The following is a 23,904-nucleotide window of genomic DNA, read 5'->3' on the forward strand; positions in this document are numbered from 1 at the left end:
TCTGAACATGCTAATTTATTTTACAATGTGGTGCAAATTAATTTGTCCATAAAATAAAAAAAAAGAACATGCTTTAAATGTTTTTCAATGCCTTTACTTCTATAGTAAATGCGTTAAGCAGTATCAAGTATCTAGTCACTAGTAATAATTTATTTCTTCAGGATAGAATTAGACTTTTATTTTCTACAAAGTTTGAAAGACTTTTTCATGGTTCTGTAGAATTTGTAAAGAGCAGCTGACAGGGAAACAAGAAAATAAAATCATAAGGAACTACATTAGAAAGTTACATGTGATTTGGCTGCTTCCACAATTTTCTAAAATGAAATCTAAAAATTTTATAAAAATACTTCAGTTATTTTAATAAATCATAAGTCAAAACAAGAAAATTCTAATCTTGATGCAAATCGACACTCTGCTTCATTAATTTAAACTTGTAATTGCCAAATATGTTCTTAAAAAGCTTCTTAATTAAGCTTTTCTTTTACAAACTATCATCAAAAAGCTACATTTTTAAACAACCACTATGTTGGAGTATGATATTTTGCTCAATTTGGAAAAGATATGACACCTGCCTTTTTGAAGATTAGCAAAACCTCTCTCTCTTCATCCACACAAGGTATTTTAAAACAGGGGAAAATGTCAAAAATTTAATTTTTCTAGTTCATTACAATACTGTTTGCTTCTTGGATAAAGTACATGGTTGGGGCCAGGGTAGAATGGGAGATTTTGACTGAATATTCTCATATATTTTTAGAAATTCAAATTATGTGAATATTTTATTGATTCAAAAAGTCAATTTAAAATTTTAGAAAAATGAAAGCATCATCTCTCTTTATTTCAGTTGTTAGTTATTTGTTGTCATACTCATTTCGTTATTTTGTGGAGAAGCTACTATACTATCAATTTCAAATTAATAGACAGGGAGATAAATGTTAACTGGAACATTCTAGGCTCATTTCTCTTTTTGTATGTGGCCATAGAGAAATAAATAATGCTTAGTGCCATGTGAGCTGGATAATAGGTGACTGTCTTTCCGTCTCTCTGAGGAGGACAAATACTAACACAAATCTCAAATTCTTTGACCCAGTCAACTGTTTTAGAAGGAAATACACTATCTTTGAGTGGGTTTGAATGACAGGAAAGTCTGAGTCCCTTTATTGCTAAATCCAGATTTATTTCATACATTAACCAAACTCATTAAGTACCCTCCTGCTAGTATGTTGGGGGCCCTGTACTGTTTGAACTCAGAACACAACCTCATTGCATGTTAGAAGTCCCTTCCCTCAGTGCACTGTGACTCCAGATCAAGGCTGAACTGACAAGCATTAGCAAATTGTCTGAATTTGAGTTTAATATCTCAGAAAGTCATAGATTGCTAAGCACTAAAATTATGCTTTTTCTAAGGAACACAAAATATTTTACATATTTTATTATTTATTTAGTCTTTGCAACACATCAGTGTGGCAGGGAGGAGAGTGTCTTCTTTATGGGAGAGAAAAAGAAAAAAATGTTAAGTATAGGAGGAATTTACCAAAGAAAGCAGCATACGTCTACATCTCTGGATGATTTTAGTAGAATGATGCAATCTTCACCAGGAGTTACAACTAGTAAGGTGCTATGGAGATGGCTGCAAAGTCTCGTTAGAGAGAACAATTATGGAGCTCGCCTGTTGTTGACACTGGCAGTGCGTCTCATTTTTCTACACATGAGCAATATGTTTTCCTCTTTTGGCTACACTTCTCATTTTAGTTCTCAGTACCCAAAGTACTTTTGAGATTTTTCCTTTTTCTGGTTAAATACTGATATTATTGTTTTCCTCTATATCTGCTGTTCTTTAAGTGTGGTCTGCAAGCACTTGAGGGTCCTTGAGACCCTTTCAAAAAATCTGAGAGCTCAGAACTAGTTTAATAATAACACTAGGACATCATTTACCTTTTTCACTGTGTTGACATTTGAACTGATGGTGCAAAAGCAATGGTGGGTAAAAATGCTGACAGCATAGCACCCAGTTGGCACCCAACTACACAAGTAATCATTGTATTCTTCCCTGCTGTGCACTCACAAGAAAAACAAAAGCCAGCCATACTTAAGAAAATCCTTAGTGAAGTGTTAAAAACTATTAATTTTATTAAATGTTTACCTTTAATTTTACTAAGTCCCATAGACTAGAGTCTATTTGACCAGATGGGAAGTATACAAATGGTACTTCTCCTGCATGCCAGTGTCCAATGATTGTCTCTAGGAAAAGCACTATGTGCAATTGTTTGAGTTGTCAAGTGGTTGCTTTTCTCTTGGACCACTATTTTTATTTGGAAGAAAACTGATGAACAACGGTTATTCAGATTTAGGTATCTGGCAGACATTTTCTCAAAAGTAAATGAAACAGACTGTAATTTCAAGGAAAATAACTGACAATATTCGTTGCTCATGACAAAATTGAGATTTTAAGTGAAAATTAGAATTTTGAAAATTGTACCCACTGGTGTGATCTTGACAGATTCTCAATCCTTAAAGCCTTTTCTGATGTGGTAGGTGTAGGTGGTGATACTAACTAACAAATGTAATTGATGTTGTATAATGGTATACGTCAAAACTCGGAATATTTTCATAAATACGTGGACCAATATTTTCCAAATGACCAATGAATGGTGTTACACAATCGTGAATAAGTAAAAGATCCTTTAAGAGTGTAAGATAGATCAGTGGATTTTAGTGTAAAGAGCATAAAAATCTCATTGACATGGTTTCAGTTTCAACATCATTTGTCAGATTTTGGTGTTGTATCAAAGAAGAATATTCACAATGATCTGTAAAACCTATTAAAATACTTCTCCATTTTCCATCCACACATACGTGTGAGACTGGATTGACTTTGCATGTAAGTAGTGCAATATTTCACAATGGAATGAATGACTGTAAAAGCAGATATGAGACTCAGGTTCTCTTCTGCTAGCCCAGATAGTAAAGAGCATTTGAAAAAATGTAAATAATGCCTCTCTTCTCACTATTTTTTTGAAAATATATGCTATTTTTATTAAAAAATATATTTATGTTAACATAGAATAGGCTTATTTTAAGTTTTAAAAGAATTAATGAAATAGTATTTTTAATTTTTTTTACTTTTAATCTCTAATGTGCTAAATATCAATATATATAACCAAAGTTTCTTGGAGTCCTCAATATACTTTAAGCATTGAAAGAGGTCCTGAGAACATAGTTTTGAGACCTGCTCTTCTACAGAAACTTCAGTTGAATACAATGACAAGATTAATCACACCATTTATTTGAGAATAACTATCAAATTGAGATTTCCTAATAATAAATCAATCCCTGAACATTGAGTGGTAATGAGTAAAACATCTCTCAAGATCATTTTGCTTAAATTAAATGGAATGATATATTGCTAATTTCTTTGAAAACTTAAATAGATACCATAGCTCTAATATTAATACAAGTTAATTAAAAATAACTACCTTTCCAGATATCCTGAATGGTTTAACACTCTTTGGTGGTGTTATTTACAGTGTTACATTTCTAAGTATTGCTGTTATTTTTCCTTGAGTGTTAGATGAAAATGAAATGGCTAATTTGCATGTTTGCATATATTTGCATGTCATGCTTCAAAACTTTAATGCTCAGTATGTAAACTAAAAGAAAAAAATGAATTAGCATAATTTACAGTGATTATATCCATGGCCAATATCTGGCATAAAATACTTAAACTTAAAATTAACTAACGTGATTTGACTGGAAATTGACAATAGCAGTCATGTATACAGATGAATAGTGTAAAGAGCACAATATAAGATATAGATGACCTTGTGTGGGGTGAGAATGGGGGTAGCAGGTAAATAAACAGTATGTAGAAAGAGAACAAGCCAAGAATCACAACCCATTCTTTATCTGCCCTAGCTATACTGTTACAGAATATGTATTGTAAACATTGACAGCCCTAAACTACATATAGATATATGTGTGTGTACAGTCTCTATATTTATATATTAATATTCTATATATTCTATATTAATATTTTATAGTTCACTTAACAAATACTTCATGAATTCTCAAGGTGCCATTGACACTTTTGGAAGGTTGCCATCTCTGTTTGTAATGCAGTTTAAGTCGCACAATTATTTTAAAGTTATAGTACATGTTGCTCTTATTATTTTGTTAACATTAATGGGAACCTTAAAAAACTGTGTTTGTTAGTGGAAACACAGTTGAGACAAAGGTACAAATCATTCCTCATGCCAAAATCAATGGATAGCCTCAGTAAAGCATTCACAAGATTTAAGCTTAGCACAAGGGTGAAGAAAGAAGGGAAAAAAAAATGTGTTCAATGTGCTATGATATATATACGTACACACACATAATATGATATGATATGATATGACATAGTATTGTGTTTAATACATGATGTGATAAGATAGATTGATAATCAACCAGGAGATCCATGGAGATATTTGTAAGAATACAGCTTGGCTATAGATTCATTTTAAGGAGAAGAAAACTCTTAAATTTTTTTTGGGGGGGGCAAAGTTTGTAAGAACATTTTAAACACATCTTACTTTCTTCCTTAGTCCATTCTCAACATACCAGCCAGTGACATTTTAAACTGCAAAATGGATCAAAATGGACTCTTCAAATACTGCAATTGCACTCAGGATAAAATTCAGAATCTTCGTTGTGGAATATAAGGCAAATAACTTGATTCTTGCCAACCACTCTGGCCTCACCCAGTATCATTCTCCCCTCACTCATCACACACCATCGTGGTAGGACTTTCTTTGCAAGGTTCTTTGCAAGGACTACGCTCTTTCCTGTCTCAAATCATTTACCCAAACTCAATGCTTTTGTTGGAACCTCACTCCTCATCTAGTTAATTTTTACTGATAGATAAATGTTTCCAATTGCCCTTCTCCCCCACCAGAGCGGCCCCTCCAACCTAAATTATTTTCTTTTCTCTTAATGTTGTTCTAACTCCCTGTGATTCTCTTTCATCGAATAATACTCTGTAAGTATATACATCATTTACATATGAAAGTATGGTTTAATATCTTTCCCCACTTTGGAGAATGTTTAAATTTTATTCACTGTGTATCCTCAGGATATAGAATTTTTCACATAGAGAACTCTTAATAATTTGTTGAATGAATAAAAAGTGAAAGTCAGTATTACAATCTATGCTTAATTTCTTGCACAATAACCTGAAAGATGCTCAGCTTAGTGCCGTGGACAGTCACCATCATTCTTTCTTTTCCACGTGTCATGTTTGTTCTAATTATATTTTTTGAGATATAATCTGTCTTTTGAGTTTAATAATAAAAATGTTGCTTTCTATTTTGTAGCATTGTGTGTTTTTTTTTTTTAAAGAGCTTTATTTGGGGGCCGGCCCCATAACATGGTGGTTGAGTTCAGTGCACTCCACTTCGGTAGCCCAGGCTCCCGGGTTTGGATCCCGGGAGTAGACCTACACCACTCATGAGCCATGTTGTGGCAGCGACCCACATACAAAACAGAGGAACACTGGCACAGATGTTAGCTCAGAGCTAATCTTCCTCAAGAAAAAGAAAAAACAAGAAGATTGGCAACTGACGTTAGCTCAAGGACAAACTTCCTCAGTAAAAAAAAAGCGAAACAACAAAAACACAGCTTTATTTAGATATAACTACCCTATCACAAAATTTAACCATTTAAAGTGTATAATTCCAGGTTTTTAGTATAGTTACAGAATTGTAGACAACTATCACCATAATTTAATTTTGAATCATTTCTATCACTCTGAAAGGAAATGCAGTACCCATTAGCAGCTCCTGCCAATGCCCCCTCCAGTCAGAGGCAAACAACTAATCTACTTTCCATGTCTCTATATTTATTCTGGACATTTCATATAAATGGAATAATACAATCTATTGTCTTTTGTGACTGGCTTCTCTTTTCTTTTTTAATTCACTTTTCTAGTCACTGGTATTTATTCACTTTTGCATAGATATCAATCTGTAATTGATTGGGAATTTAAAAACAGGGTCCTTAGCCACGGGTAGTTTGAGAAGCCCTATTTTAATAAACATATGTTCTAATAAACATTGTGCATGTAGTTGCTGGACAAATGGCCATTCAGATAATGATGAGAAGTTTTAAATATACTCATATATCTGATTAAAAGCAATCTAACTGCTCTTTTGTCCATTTAATTTTAGATAATAAGTCTTCAGAAACCCATGATAGGTGAAAACACAATACGTCTCCCAGGCAAGTGCAGTCTGGCTGGGAGAGTGGTAGCTGAGGTGGCTTCTTTGAGACTTTCTCCCTCACCAAATCTCTGACTGCTCAAATGTTTGTCATAGAGGCTGTCGGTTCACTCTAATTAAGCGGCATGTACTAAAGTAATCCAGTTGTGTGGCGGTATTTTTTCAAGATTTTTTTTACACGTGATAAAGTTTACTTCCCTTAAATATGTATATATATATTTGCATTTGTATACAATTTTTCAAGGCTTATTTTCCAAAATATTTGAAAGCTAAATCTTCATGCAACAGGGGCTAGACTCAAAGACTGGGGTAGTGGCTTCATAAATGATATGTTTGAGTAAAGCATGCATAGTGATTACATTCCCCAGAAAATTAGAGACAGACTGGTTTAGTAGCAGAGTAGGCATTTATCTGTAATTAATATACATCAAAAAACTTATCTAAACACAAAGAGAAAGGGATGGAGATGGTCAACCCATTGAATCCAAAAGTTGCTAGGTTCTTATTTAGGATTATTCTTGATTGAGTTGTTACTGATTTTAGCAAAAGAATAAAGGCAGTGGAAAAGTTAGCTCAATGTTACCTATTCTACATTTAATTAAAACTGTGGATTACTGTATGCCAAGGACTGTTCTATCTTAAATATACTAAATCTTTTAATCCTTAAAACAGTCCCATTTCTGTCATTCCAATTAAAAATGATGTCACACGTGTACTAAATGGTAAAGTGGGCTTCAGAACATACAGATTCTGGTTCCCGAGTTTATGTTCTAATCGTCATTCCCTATATTTTGGTTACCACTAGATTCTTCTCACACATATACATACACACAAAGTTCTATATACTGAGTTACTGGCACAACCCAACCTCTTACCCTCAGTTCCAGGCCAAAACACTCTCAGGATTTGGATATTCTCTTTAAGGATATGGATCACAATCAATATAATTACTGATTCTTCCTAGAGCCAGCTGCTTAGACCCAAGTCCCCCTCTGCTTCTTTTTCTTGTCTTTTCTCTTTTTTCCAAAATGTAAGCAAAGAGGTGATTACAATCTCAGCTTATCATCCAAATCGCCAGGATGTGCACTGACACAGAACCACCCTGTGTCCTGGAAGAATCACAACACACTCTCTATTGCATCAGTAGACATCATTAAATGCAAAGCTCTCTGTTTTCAGATTTTTTCACCCTTAATAACATAAACAGTAGGCTTACTTTCGTTGGCTTACAGATTTCTGAGGCCAGATCATTATAAGTGGGGTGTAACACTTATTGGTTCAACTGCTTTGTTTTGTTTGATGAGACAAATTTTAATAACTGTCCATATTATAACGTTTCGGTGAATGGGTCAGCGTTTGCTGTCCACTGTAAGGTTATTGCTTTTGCATTTTTTTTAAAAATCACAACGTCTACCACGGATAAACCAACTTGACATTTCGCTTGTCTTTTTCTCCACAAGAAGTGTAAACACAGACAGTACTTGTAGGATATTTCCTATACAGTTCTGTTGAAACAAGTGGATTATGCAATGGGTCCATCCAAAAATTTGTCTCAACTATAACTAGAACGGCTCTAGTGCATAAACTATATAACCAGACTTCTTCAATTAAATTTATCTTTTTCTTTGAAGATTCTCATCATGACAAAGATTCTCATTGATAATTTCTGAAATCAACACAAGTACCAGAGTCTCATGACTTCTGCCTCATCAAAATTATTCTTTGGATCATACTATTTCCATACTACAAGCCAGAGCTATTAAACTGATGTTGACTAACTGTTTTCCAATAAAAAATGATACAAAACAAAAACCCAGCAAGAATAGCTGTCAAAGTAAAAATTCTTGTTTTTGCTCTATGAAACTCTTATGCCAAGTCTCTCCATATTTTAGGTATGAAACGTTATCTTCTCTGGAAACTTAACTTTAATGTCTGCTAATACCTTCATATCTATGCTTTGTAAATACCAATTAATCCCTATCAAAGGAAAAAGAAAAGAGGAAAGTTTCAAGTTGACGACTGTGTTCCATGCACAGAACACAAGAGAGCACTGAGTTTTTCCTGTGAGAAAAGCTGTCCTTTCCATGAGCTTCAAAAGCGTGGACCTCCTGGGCGTATGGAGAAATGGGTAGAAACTGCAGAATCAACTCTTTTTATTGATAATTTGCTTTGATCATGCTCGTTAACTATTCTTTACCTCAGGCTAAACTAAACATAAATAGTTAAGTAAGTATAAATTAGTAGTCCATGAAATTTTCTTTTCCACCAGTTTGTGACATTTTAATTACCAAAGAGTGGCCTGAAAAAATAGCCCCATTATTATTTAGTTTAATAATTATATATTTTAATTATTTTTCAAAATTTTACAGTCCTGGGCAATACATGTTGCTAAAGTTTATGAGAACATTATCATACTTGAAATGGTAGCTTCTCTTAGAACAAACATAACGCATTAATTACGTATGCTGTATTGGTTTGGGCACAAAACTAGCACATATACGGCACATTTATAGATATATAATCAAATTGCTTGATCAATATAACAATTGCATAAAATGACCAGAGTGTATATATGCTAAAGGAAAACACTGCTTATTAAGCAGAAAAAAGGGAATATTTCTAATGATTTTAGGAAAAATAGAACAAAAATCCATATTCCATTAAATATCTCATTCTATGACCTTCTCTTGTCATTAGTTATTGCCTTGTTAGTTCTTAATTATCTGCCAGAAATATTTCCCAAAAGAGATGAAGCTTTGTCTTTAGTTCAGCTGCAAATAGACAGTATTTTAAGTTACATCCATAGCCTTTGAAAGACCAGGAAGTTCAGCCCATCATCTATCTATCTATCTATCTATCTATCTATCTATCTATCTATCTATCCATCTATCTATCTATCATCTATTATTGACAGAAGATCATGTACACATGTGGAGTCCAGAAAAAGGGGCAAATCTTCCTTTTCTTTGCTCAATGTGCACTTGGCATCTTCACCCCTCTGCCTTCCCCATTGGGAGCTGGATTTTAAACCATAAGTTCTTCCAGAGGTATTAGAAGCAAAGACGACTGTCATGTTTCAGGGAACTGAAGCCATAGACGAGGGCAACAGGCTATGAATATTGTCATAGACAGGGATTAAATCTATAATGATAGAAAGAGGAAAGACATAAGGATAAAAAGAGATAAAATATAAAATATGTGGTACTGTCTTTGAGATATGGAAAACAAAATGCAAATATTATTTATTATTTCAATCAACAATTGTAGAATAGAAAGGATTAGACTAATTTAATTTGCCCCTTCCTTATTCCTTTAGTCTGCTCAGCTACAACCAAACAAGAAGCCTAGACAATTTTGTTAGTAAATGCTTATCCATTTCTTTCTGTATGTAGAGTTATGTTTCTATGCTAATTTATCATAGATAAGAACTTGTTCTGATATTAAGTGCATCAAGCATACTTAAGGAAGATCAACACTGCATCCTTTTTACCCAAAAGTATCTGCCACGAGGTCAACGTGAGAGCCCAACACTTTTTATTTGTTACCAAAGAAGAACACGCCTGTTTTGAAAAATCAAGAAACATATAAAAGAGAAAAAATAAAAATTAAATCCACCAGTTTCAAACTGGAAACAAAACGAAAATCAATCAGTAGCATAATGCATAAATAAATGTGCTGTAATCATACAGTGCTATACTATTCAGTGAAGAGAATGAATAAAATATAGCTACGTACAATAACAGTGATGAATTTCACTACCATAATATTGAACGAAGGAAACCAGCTACCAAATATTACATGTTGTATGTTTTCAGTTATAATTACCCAAACCAGCAACATAAACTTATGTTGGCCTTGGGCAGAGGTAGTGACTTGGGGTAGCCATGAGGTGATATAGCCATGATCTATATTCTGATTAGTATAATGTTTACAAAGGTATGTTAATTAGTTGAAAATTCATTGCTTTTCCTTTTTTCTTTTTAATGTATATTATGATGCAACACAAAAATTTAAAAAAATTCACCATTACAATAAGACTAAAACTTAACCAAAAATCCCTTAGTCAAGATGTGTTTTGAAATTTAGAAAAATTCACATTTTGGAAAGTTTATACAATGCATATATAATGCCAGTGGGGTCCAGGGCAGCATCTAAGTATCAACACATTAAATCATCTCACCAAAAGTACGAATATTCAAACTAGGAAAGATGCACAAAGACTATTAATAGATTCATAGCCATTAAGGCCAGATTTTTCCACCAAATAAGTAATTTCAGGTCTATTACTAGTTTTCTCAAGTTTTAAAAACGCTTAAACATTGTTAAATCTGATCAAATCCCTTTTTAGCAACTAATAGGATAATCATATAGAGGTTTCCCCTTTTGATGATTAATGTAGTTAAATATGTTGAGGTATTGTTGCATTCCTAGACTAAATTACTCAATTGTGGCCATTACTCTTTGAAAATATTTCTGAATTTTAATTGCTAATATTTTATTTGAGATCTTTTATTCCAATTTTCAAGTGTTATTTGTTTCTTTTTGTGCATAAACCTTATGGTAAGACTTCAAAGCATCAGTTCTGTTTTTTTATGATATATAATTAATTTCTGCTTTAATTTGTTCGATTTAATACTGTTTTTCTAATTTTATTTATGTTATAGCTTCCTGAATTAAATCTTTTGTCATTTTAAAATTCTTCTATTATTGTAACAATTTTAAAAAGTCTTTAAAGTTATGAACTTTTCACTGAATATGGCTTTGTCCTTATTTCAAAAATTTATTTACCTATACTCATTAAACAATAAATTTAATGTTTATTGTTTTTTAAATTAAAAAAATGAATTTGTTTATTTTTGTGAGTTTTTGTTTTAAATTGTATTGATTAGAGTGCTTGGAAATAAAATTATTGATTATAATGGCCTTTAGTAGTTTCTGTCATTCATTCTCCATTTCTATATCACATTTCTCTCAATAGTGATATTCCAAAATTTAAGCCCAATTTGGGGAAGTACATTGCTAATGTTTATGTATTAAACCTAAGAGTTCTAATACCAATGTCTGCTTTTGAAAAAATCATAGCAATGCTTACACTGCTCCAAAACTTGATCTGAGGAGTGACAAAAGTGACCTTGTTTTCCATTTATAAAATACAAATTTACAAAATACAATTTTACAAAAATCCCCTTAAAATGGATTGAAGACTTGAACACAAGACCTGAGACCACAGAACTCCTAGAAGAATACATAGGGAGTAAGGTCCTTGACATTGGTCTTGGCAATGATTTTTTGGATTTGACACCAAAAGTAAAGGCAACAAAAGCAAAAATTAAAAGTGGGGCTACATCAAATTACAAAGCTTCTGCACAGCAATGGAAACCATCAACAAAATGAGGAGGCAACCTGTGGACTGGGAGAAAATATTTGGAAACTGTATATGTAATAAGCAGTTAATATCTAAAACATATAAAGAACTCATATGATTCAAAAACCAAACAATCCATGTCTTCTCTGGCAAGGCAAGAAAAGGGGAACACTATAGCATGATTGTTGGATTAGGAAGACATGTCAAAGATAAATCTTTATAACTTCTGTTTACCTCCACCCCTCATTCTCTTCAAGCCATAGCTGAAATATTTTTTTCAATGAGGTCTTTCCTTTCTAAAACTGGAAATATCCTCACTCCCACCATACTCATTGCTTACATTTTTTTTTCCATTACATTTATCAGCATCTTATAGTAAAAAAAAAATTCTCCATAAATCTGTCCAATGTATTTCTACACATCTTGCAAACAGAAAAATTTTTTTTTTCTGCACTGTCTTTTCAAAGATGCTCAAGTAGCAAACAGTCTTAGAAGATAGAGGACATGTCTTCTCTGGAGCAGTCAGGCATGCTTACTGCCCATTATAAAAGGTTCAGATTCCCAAAGCTAAGGATCTCTCTCTGACAACTCAACACTTTATGTGTGTAGGCGTCCCCTGCCTTCTTCACTTCTTCTTGTGGGAACTGGAGCTCAGAGAATCAGCAAAAGAAAATTCGACCCTGGATATTGCTATTGCTTTGGGTAATAAAATCCTTTGGCCTCTGACTCAGAAGTCTCATATTTTCTGGCAACATCCATATAACTGTGGCACGCTAACTTAATAGCTTATAGGTAGGGTAAAATCCCAGATACTTCATAGTTATTGACACTGATATAGCTTACATTTTACTTGCCGATTTTTTATTTTCTGTCTCCCACACTATCCCACGTGGAATGTAAGCTCCATGAGGAAAACAACTTGGTCTATTTCTTTTTCACTGCTCTATCTCATGTGGCTAACACATGCCTGGTATATAGTAGGCATGATATATTTTTAATTAAGTCAAAACTAATTTTTAAAGTTGTGTAACAAGAGGAGCTGTCTAAAACATGGATTCTGTCCAAAATACTCTGCACTATTAGTTGTAAACTATTCTATGAGATTAATTCATACATTAATGGGGGTTTCTATCAGACTTGGCAAATATTTTGGAAAAAAATTATTGCGATAAAGATTTTATTTTGAGAGTAATACTGTATCAAACATAAAGAAATAAAAAACGTGAGATTATTGCTATGATAGGTCATTTTTTTATGACTAATATAATTAAAAATAATAGCTAACATGAGAAACCACCTGGCTTGTAGGGGAGGCTGCACCAGCTGGAGAATTCTCAGGCTTGGAGGGAGGGTCTATGTGGCTGGCTGGCTCTGCCTCATTTGTGACTTGCCCTGAGCAGGCTTCTCTCAAGTCAGCCTGGTTGAATAGGCCCCGGGGACCCTGGGCAAAAAGCAAGACTATCATGGAGCTGGAGGGTAGGAGGAACATGATATTGCAAAGACAGTTTCACCCAAATATCGCTTCTGTAGAGAAAGAAAATCTACTGCGGCAAGAGGAGTTGATGGCAGTCTATAGGCAATGCCTAGTTAAAGTGTCTCTTTCCATTAGAAGAAACATACCTGCTACACATATTAAGATTCACTGCAATGACCTATGACCTCTATGGAGGAGAGAAATTTGCCACATTGGCCATAATACAGTATTACCTGGAACATCATGAGCAATTGACAGAAAGTAATGGAGATGCTATTAAACTGTAAACTCAATTGAATTGTGCAGATCCCACCACTGAAAGGTAATCACATGGGCATCTCTCTCAGAAAGGGGCAGAAAAAGTAAAACATGGCAGCTTCCATGTGCAAAAGAGCAAGAGCAGAAGAGCAGCCCTGGAATTTTGTTCTTTCAGTCTTCACTGATGATAATAAAGAGCAGGGCAACAATGGCAAACTCAAGTGACCCGTGTCATGATTCACTGTTGGAACTCAAATATGTCGTTGATGGAAATGAACAGTTTAATTATTTGATGAATTTTGAGAAGCATTACCAGGAGGATCCTATAGTAGAAACATCGGGTTCAGAACTACAGTTCAAGGTGCCTCAACACAACTTGTATCAATGCTGCTGAAATAGAATGACAGACTGAAAAACTAAGAGAATTAGCTGAGATAACAGAGAGAGTTAAACAAGAAATTGGGGAAAAAATCAGAGACACTAAAATACAGAAGTCCAAATTTCTCTTCAGCTGAAAAGAGAGCCCCAGACGAGAAAACAAAAACAAAAATAGAGATGAAAACATCTTGCCCTTTGCTCATGCCAGGATTGTCCTACATGATGATAATCCCAACCAGCCTGGTTCAGATCATATAACACAAATATTATAATGCCTGAATTTTAAATGAATTGCAACGATTCAAAGCCAAGAAAGTGTTATATTGCCACACAATGTGGCAAAGGACTTCTGGAGGATGGTATTGCAAAACAACTAGTAGGTGATTGTCATGACAATGAAAGAAGTGGAAAGGGGAAAGAGTGGATGTGTCAATTACTGTCCTGACAAGTATGCTCAAATAAATACGTCATCACGCATTAAGAATGTAAAAGAAAGTGCTGCTCGTGATTATATATAAAGAGAACTTTAACTTTCAAGTTTGAATAAGCTCTACTCCAGGGAAATGAAGAAAGTTTCTAGTAATATCACTTTCACACCTGGCTGGAATACGTAGTGCCCAGTGACTCAGTGGCTGTGTTGGACTTCTTGGAAGCCGTTCACCATAAACAAGAGAATATGTTGGACGTGGGGCCGTGATGGTTCACTGTATGGCTGACATTAGGCCATACAATCTCCTTGTGATTCATCCTTAGTGATTCATTGTGATTAACATCCTTAGTGACATCATCAGAGATAATGTTAACTATGACATTGGTGTTCTGAAGAGCATTCAGATGGTGTGGTCTTTTTTTTTTTCAGATAAGAAGAAATCATCTCTATAATAAACACAGTGTTATGTTGTTTAGAATTTCATTTTAAATTGAAGAAGCAGTTTTATTATTGCCTATATTCTGTAAACAATATAAAGACATATTATCTACCTGCAAGTTGTTTACCAGAGTTTGCTTGTCAAATGTACAGAACATTTATGTTGCGCCCCCTTCCACAGCTTATAGGTATCATGTTTTTAATACAGTAGATACTGGTCCGTTAAATAACAGCTTATAAACAGCCTGTTGAACACATTGCTACAGTAACTTGATTTTCTTAGCTAATTTTGCTTCTGAAATCTTTCTTATAATTTCTTATATGTGTATAATTTTGCTTGGGATCCCTTTTTACTTTTCATAGTCCATCCAGAGATAGTGAACACACTTGCTGCGTTCTAGTTCCAGTTTAGAATATCTTGGTGGGGGGGGGGTGTGCTGGTAGAAAAGACAGATATTGCAGTTTAAATCTACATTCATGTTCGTTTTTTGGCATGTCCTTTATTCCTTATGCAACAAGCTGCTGCAAGCAGTCTATTCCAGTCCTGTTAGAGGAGAATCAGCTTTCTGATTTTCCCTCCTTGCAGAACTCTTGCTAAGTATGAGTTCAGTGATTGCCTTTCTGTGGATTTTATCCCCTACATAAGATCTATCGGGTAAGGGATCAATGAGGCCATCAAAATGCCCGTTTTTAAATACTGTTCAAAAAAATAAGTCTTGTACATTCCTATAGAAGTGGGAATTGTCTCCCTTCTCACATCTCTGTCAATCACTATAGTTTCTAAGCATGTGCAATGTTCTATGTTTAGTGCAGAAATTAACTCAATTTGTAAATATTTTATTAGAACCTTTCCTCCAGCTTAAAAATATTTAAAGATATTTTGTCATTCTTAAATAAATTTTCTTAGACAGTTTTTCCACTAAAAAAGAGCCATATCTGAAATTATAATATACAAATATTAAAAAATGATCAGCATTAAGATATTTGTTTTTAGAAAATATTAATTGTGTAAAATATTATTCACCTACATTATGAAGAACATAATAGGTTCTTCCTCTTGCTGAGTTAAGCAATTCTGCCAAAGTAGTGCCCATTAGCCTAGAAGGTATTAATTTTTTCAACAACTATAGCAGACACAAAGCAAAATCTTTTCTCTTCAACTTGAGTAACTATGACTATTCTATGCAAAAATTTCAGAATCATATTAACAAATATCATATATAGGCAGACAAATATATAATTTTTTTAAATTGCCAAGATAACTTTCTCTAGTGTTTTTCTTTTCTTTTATGGAGAAAAATGCTACCAGCCATGGTATAACTTCAAAAAATCTGTCTTAACTGAAATCACATTGAAATGCATTAGCAGCTCTGTGCCCAGATTTTATTAGTTTACAATACTATAATCCAACTTTGCTTTAAAAAGTGTGGCATCAGCAAAATACCCTCTGGTTTGCATAAATTTATGTATTTAATTGAACCACCTGGTTTTACAACTGCAAAACATTTCCACACAATTCACAAGCCTCATCAAGGAGGAATAGATCTGTGAAACCAAGTGTAGGAGATCCATTGTTTCCACCAACTTCCTTTAAATGTATGATTTATCTGGAATTATTGAAAGAAAAGGATTGCACAGCTTCACAACATGTAAACCTGGGCCCCCAATGGTGATTTGCTATTTGTTTTTTTAAAAGCTGCCTGTCTACTATGGTGCCATATTGATGAAAATATTCAGGCTCTTTGATATCTTTACTCAATATCTCTACTTCCAGTCATATAATCCATCCCCTTGGAATATGGCATTTCTCCAAGTAAAAGATTATTTCAATAATTCTGCTGGCTGTTCACATATTTTGTAAGTATGCTTCCAGATTTTTAAATTGGATTTTTACATCAAGTTACTTAGGCTCTTGGTTATAGCCGTAAAACTACTTTGATGCTCATATTTCTGTGCTATTAGGTTAGAATGATTGAAATAAAATTCACTGAAAACTGTCTCTGTCCTGCACTAAAATACAGTTCCAGCACAGGCTAACAAAGTCATGTCCTAAGATTTATTCATATATAAGATATGCCAAATGGACCTTTATATGTCTTTGTCTAGATTTTAATTTTAAAATGTACACAAACATCAGAAATAAAATGTTTAACTATATTTTTATTTCCCCCCAAGAAATGATAGAAGTTAACCAGTTATTTGTAACTATTTTATTAATATTGCTCTTTTAAATGCTGTATATTAAAAAATTTAATACCATAGATTTTATAAAAACTTTTCCAATTTTCCCTTTTCTCACAAGTGAGTCATTGTCTTGAGAAGGAAATCAGAAATTTTAAATCCCAAGTTAAAATAAATTCTAGTGGCAAAGATTAGATTCTAATGACACCTTAAACTTACTCATCTTGCTTTCTAGGATGGAATGGCTGGTTTGATTCCTGCTTTAAAACTATCGCCAGAACAGAACAAACCTGGGAGACATTTTCTTGAGGAAAGAAAACAGGTAGGTCTTCCATGGTTCTTTTGGCTCAGCATGATATTTTTTTAAGAAGAAGAAAAGATTATAGTCTATAAGCAAAATGTGCATTAAAAGGATATTTCTATGATGTTCACTGCAGGTTTCATGTATCTTGTAATAACTCAAAATCTTCAATGTATTTCCTACTTCTCACAATATAATCCCACAATCCTTCCTTGGGACCACACATTGCCCAATTCTGAGTAGAATGTTTCTATTCAATTCCTATCCAGTCTAGTTAATCCCTTCCCAATGAGGATGTTTGCTCAGTGTTCACTGGAGAGTGAGTTTACAAGAGACAAAAATGTCCATCCAATTCACTTGAAAGTTTGATCAGTCTTTGTAGCAATGGATAGGAAAAACATTCAGAAGATTTATTGGCTTTATGGACTGTACTGACTAAATTTGTCTTGTCATTATGTCGATAACACCCAATCGGGAGTTGCCATGTGGCAGATGTGACTGCCTAGCCTGGGCTCTAAGATGGGATAGTTTTCCCATTGAAAGAACCATCATGAGCACCATCCATCAAGGGCTTAAACCATTTATTGAAATGGAAGCCTGAGTCACTTTATTACCTGTACCGGTTGCCACCCCTGTAGTCTTCATAGTCCAAACTAGAAGATGCAAAAATAAAGGTTCTAACTTCTCAGAAACTTGAGGGTAACTACCACTTTACTGATGTAATTCACATGAAAATCTCATATTTCTCTTTAAAACAACTATCTGTGCTTACATAAAACGGGAATCTGGAGGAAAATAATGTGCTTTTAGCCGACTTGAAATAGGAAAATATCTCATTCTCTTTCATCCACTGCATTTACTCCACCACAATTAGACTTTTAACAGCAAATGAAAATATTTAAAAGATTTCACTATTTAATTAAATTATCACATCAAAACTGAATTGAGTTAAAAAATCAGATAACCTGTACCATCAGGTCTTATCTAATTTGTACCACTTTTCATTGTAACTTTTCTAATGCTCTACCATCAAAATATATAATTTTTCTTTGAATGGTTGAAGGAAATGTTTCACTTGTGTTCCCATAACGTGTATTGATATACTTTTTAAAATAGTTCTTCCTCATCCCTCTTGTCATTTTGTTTCAATAGAAAAATTTCTTACATATGGGTAAATGGAAATTGAATTAACCTGTGACCTGCCAAGGTCAATTTTAAACATCATTATTCACTAAGTTGCACACATCAAAACATGATTAAGTGTTTCATAAAAGGGACAATGGCATAAAATGGGTTAAGTAACAAAGTCTGGACAAACACTGGCTATAGTATAAAGTTTAAAAGTATATATACCAACAAATCAACTAAGAGACTAAACCTTTCCCATTTACCAAAACCAGAAACATTAGCAATCTCCTAATTCTTCACATTTTTGTGAGAAATAAAGAGTGTAGGTAACTGGAGGAAGGGGAGGGAATCTGAGTTATTTTATGGTTGTCATCTACTCTTTCTATTCAAGAAAGCATAATTTCCTCCTGAAAGGAAGCAAATTTCATGCCTCAGGCTGGGCATAAATCAAACAGAAATGCTATAGCATAGACTGTAATTTTATAAACTATCATGTTGTGGAAAATGGAGTTAAGCTGTAATCTATGGTGCAGTTACCATCCCTCTAAGGAATAACTGAGAAATGGCCAAGCAGCTCTAAAGAGCTGTGGGTGTGGTGATCTTTAGGCATCTCTAGAGAATGGCCGGGATCCTTCAGGTAAATGATTCAAGGGAAGTTTCCCTAGTGCCTTTTATACCGCAAAAGTTGCTTAGGCAGGTTTCAGTAAAGACATGAACATCTCTTTCACAACATGAACAAATTTCTAGCTATTGAAAAAACATCATTTTCTCCCAAGTAAGATTTACATTAACAGCTCTGAAAAATTGTGAGGCATTTCTTAAAAGTTTACATTTTTAAAAAAGGAGATGAAAACGTTCATTACAAGCTTCTGGAACAGAATACATTTTAATGAAGTAGGATATATATGTAAAATTTAGTAGAGTTTCTGAATATCATAGTTTAGAATGATATAAATCTCATAAGTCACTGTGAATCAGCTCCAGCAAAACCAATCAACTGGAGCAGTAAGATATTAGTGATTTTTAGCATTTATCTTATATTTTCTATATTCAAAGAATCATCAACTCTCAACTGTCCAGTGTGCTAATGGCTTATAGCTTTTCTTTTTTGGTCCGTTCTCTGCTGCCTGCCTTCTGAGTATTTCACCAGTCATCAGGCATCTCCATCACAGGCTAGCCAGAGGAAAAGGAATGAGGGGACTTTCAAATCAGTCAATTTCATCATTCATTCCCAGTACTTTTATTTTTCTTAACAGACCAGTGGAGGATAGTTGGAAATCACTGCCTAAACTCAAGTGTTACATTAACTTCATCTGTCTCTTATCCATATTGTGTCACTTGAAATTACAAATATTATTCACTTTTGACAACTTGAGCACAGAATGTAGAATCTTAAAGATATGTTTTTATGTTTTGTGCAAAGTACACTACTTTTTAGGAAAGGCTTGGCAAATTCTTGCCTGTTTACTCTGTCTTACTCTGTGTTAGTCTCTATCAGGTATTTTAATTATAAAATTAATGTATGTTTATTACAAGGAACTAAACCATAATAAGGGATATTAATGTTTTTCCCTATTCCCGTTCTCCCAAATCACCAATTTCATTTGCTGGAAGAAATTATAGTGAACTCACGTTGATGTATATCCTTCCAGATTTTTTCTTTTTCTTTTTTGAATAGGTGATATTTTGTATTCTGTTTTCAAATTGATTAATTTTTAACTACGTAATAAAAATGTATGTTTTCCCATATTGAATCATATAGATCAATTAAACATCTGAATATTATTGTACTATTTCCATATACAAAAATTCATTCAACCAGTCTAAAATAAAAGAACATTTAGGTCACAAAAGTATTTTATGCTTATGAACCACGCTACAATAATGTTTATATCTATCTACCTTTGTCTATCTATCTATCTATCTATCTATCTATCTATCTATCTATCTATCTACCTACCTACCATATAACTAGCAGTCTTTATCATCAATATGTGTGTATATCTGTTGAATAAATTCCCAGAAGTGAAAATGATGAGTCAAAAGTTATGAATATTTAAAATTTTTATAGATATTGTCAAATTGTTCTTCAAGTAGTCAAATTTACTTTTCAATTGTTACAGAGTGGCTGGTATAGTTGTTTTCTAACAAAACATGATGAAAATAATAGCTGCAAGGGGTAACTATTTAGTAAATGTTCAAGTAAATGAATTTTTATTTGTATTAATTCATCTCACCAGTATAAAAGCATCTTGGCACTATTAAGTTTTTCATACATATACTCAAGTGCATCTCTTTGTACTCTCTCTGTATATATATGTATGTGCATGTGTGTGTGTGTGCATATAGCTATATTGCACTATTGGTAAAGAATAAGGTTCTGAATGCTCAAAGTTCCATGACTTATTTGACTCTACTAATATATAAAAACAAATAATAATTCAAGGTCATCTGCCAGCACTGAGTTTGTTGAAATGGACAACAACCATATACTCTTTCAATAATTGAGAAGAATGATAAGATGGTGCAAATTTAACACATTGGCTGAGAAAAAGAAACAAATAATCCCCAATTCTGAATGTTATAATTTAATATTTCCAAAAATAATGGTACATTTATTCCATGATTCATTTGCTCAAGAATTTATTAAGTATCAGCTTGCTGTGTGTAGATTATGTGAAATAGCTCCCACCATACTTATCCTCAAAAGTGCACAGCATAGTGAGAAAAGTATTTACATAACTAAATTACAATAAATTTTATTACAGCAATCATTAAAGTATGCCCACAGAGATTTAGGAGCCTAGCAGAGAAGAAAGCTAATGATTACTTTGATTTGTTAAATAAAGTACCAATATTGATTTCCAACATTCCAGACAGACTGAAACTAATATACATATATCCTAGTTTGCTCTTCACCACAAGTTTAGGAATCACATCTACAGATTTTGCTTTTCTTTTTAGCTTCAGCTTCTTCTAATCTTATTTTTAATTATGCTACCACAATTCTTTCCACTTTACAGAACTTAGTCACCATATGCTTAATCAACACCAGGCTGCTCTCTCTTTAGTGAACATACCTTTCATGAAGGCTCTATTATTCCTGCCACCTTGAAGGCACATCTGTATATCTACCTGTTGTGATTCTATCATGCAGAAAGGGCCAGAACAAAGACCACTTGTGTTATAAAACAATTCCAGTCAGCTCTATACCCCTTGGCACTTTATCTATGCTTCTATAGGGCAGTCATCAGAATCTGATGTTTTAATTTTAGTAACAAATAAATCTCCCTTAGGCTCAAGTTTTTGACAGTTGCCATTATGTATTATTTATTTTTGAAATCTCTCTCATTGTTTAGTATGTATCTATAAAATGGATTAAAAATAACAATGTGATATAAACTGTACTTGACAAGCATTTTTTTATGAAATTGAATATATAAAAATTGACTCAACGTAGGATTTGGTCTGTAGAAGCTTACATTGATGGCTCTTCAGTTTCCCACAATCTGTTAGGAGCCTAAAACACAGTAGGCATTGAAGAAATAAAGTAATACTTTCATTGATCATCATCGTCTAGTATAGCCTCTAATGCAACAAAACATAAAGATAATACAACCGGCCCACATAAATAATGCCCCTCTAATAATCAGTATAATGTTGACTGTGATGTAAAGAAGACACATTTCAATAAGGAAACGCTCAGGTGTAATTGCACTAGAAAACATAATAAAGTAGTTGGGTGTTTGCATTTATATGCATGAATACAACACCACCAAATACACACCGGTACAAGTTGTTTTGGCAGTTTAAATACCATGAGCAATATTGCTCTTAGGGCACGAGAAGAAATGGGGAAGAATTCTCGATAACGTGCTGAATCACACAAAGTACAATCTTTGCTTGATTTGCACAGTAGTTGTACTTGTCCCTTAAAAATATGTTTGCAAATACTTTGTGTTTATATGCAAACTGGAGTTAAATTGTCGGATAAAAAAGTTATGAGAGTGTTTTGTACATATAAGTATTGTCCAGTGGGACATTTAAAACTCATATGGGACAAGGGACAGTATGCATATGTTCTTCCGTGAAGAGTATCCTTGGCTCTCTGTCTTATTAAATGTCTATAGCTCCTCCCAATATTCTTCTGCACAAATTTCCAAAACACCCAGCAAGGCAGTATTATCTCTTTTAATAAATGGAGAAGATTTATAGTTATTCTAGTTATCGCAATCATGTTGTTCAATTTATTTTTTTCTAGTTTTACCCACTCCTAAAATATTATCATCAATGTTGAAATTGTGAGAACAATAAAAAATGAAAAGTAGCATCAAGATTAAAATATGTCATTGGTTAATATCTGACTTGATGCATGTATTTGCTTCTCAAACTGACAGAATTGAAAATAATAACTTGATATTATTGTGGATTAATATTAGAGAGGAATCTGTCTCTGATACAGCAATATCTAAATACACCATTAAAAGAAAATGTTACTGATGTAAATGGGGTTGGGGCTTTAGGTTATACATTGTATGTCTTCTACAATTAAAAAGTATGCATGGCTCAAATTGAAAGAATATATTTCTGACTGTTCAGGAGACATAAAATGTGTCCATCTGCAAATTAACAATCCTTAAATCACTTGGATAAATCCCTTGATGATCTATATCTTAAAATATTATTGATGTTAAATGGGCAAAATGTCAAAGGTAATACAATTACTACAGATGTGTGCTAAGTTTTGGTTCAATGAAATGAATCTTTCAATGCTTTGATTGTGTATCTCAATATTTTGCAGTGTTGTTTTTCCCTTGAGGTGTTTTCACATTTATTTGCTGAATAAGTAAATGATGAGACTGGAATGTGTTTTACAAAAACCTATTGAAATTTCAATGACAAGATTTTCAATTCGTTTGATTCTACCTTTCTTCCTGAAAACAAACAAACAAACAAATAAAAACATATGAGTCAACTGTAACTGATACATCTCATTGTTATAAACCAAATTTAGGACTCATTTGAAAAAATATTGATTACCATTATATTTTCATATGCTAAACTAAGTCACAAATCAATGTAGAAATATATTAAAGCGTTTTCTAAACATATCAATATTAATCATTGTCAATAAACGTTGATGAGTTATCAAAAACAGCTAGAAACACATGGAATCGGAGAAATTACACAAATTTATAAATTTCGAATATATATAAACACATATATATAAATATCAATACAGTTTCGTTGTAAATTCTTTATTTTAGGAAAAACGTAAACAATTAAATTTCGACATGTTTTCAATATATAACAATAACTTACAATTATCAAACATTAAGTAAATGTCAGTTTTAAGAACTTTCCAAGTATTAAATCTTTTCATTGTAACAATTTATTCACATTAAATAACATATTCATCAAATGCAATTATGAAACATAATAATACAGTGAACACTCGTGTTTGTATATTCAACTTAGGAACTTAGATATCATTGATACGAATGACTCTATCTATATGTTCCCTCCCATCCCATCACAGCCCCTCTTGACATTGGAAACCAGCACCCTCAGTTGTGTCTATCATTCACTGCTTTCCTAAAACAGTTTTTTCCCCAAATATTGTGTAGTAATATACTATACAATTTTTATTCATTTTGCATGATTTTGAGTTTTATCAAGAGAAAAGCAGTCTGTATGTAG

The 23,904-nt window shown here is 33.2% G+C and overlaps 1 pseudogene; it reads left to right on the forward strand.

Moving 5' to 3' along the window:
- Window positions 1-13,103: 13,103 nt before the first annotated feature.
- On the forward strand, window positions 13,104-14,608 carry LOC131420332 (tyrosine-protein phosphatase non-receptor type 11-like; annotated as a pseudogene).
- Window positions 14,609-23,904: the final 9,296 nt, after the last annotated feature.

The sequence above is a fragment of the Diceros bicornis genome, chromosome 23 (genome assembly GCF_020826845.1).
Source record: "Diceros bicornis minor isolate mBicDic1 chromosome 23, mDicBic1.mat.cur, whole genome shotgun sequence".
Lineage (NCBI taxonomy): Eukaryota > Metazoa > Chordata > Mammalia > Perissodactyla > Rhinocerotidae > Diceros > Diceros bicornis.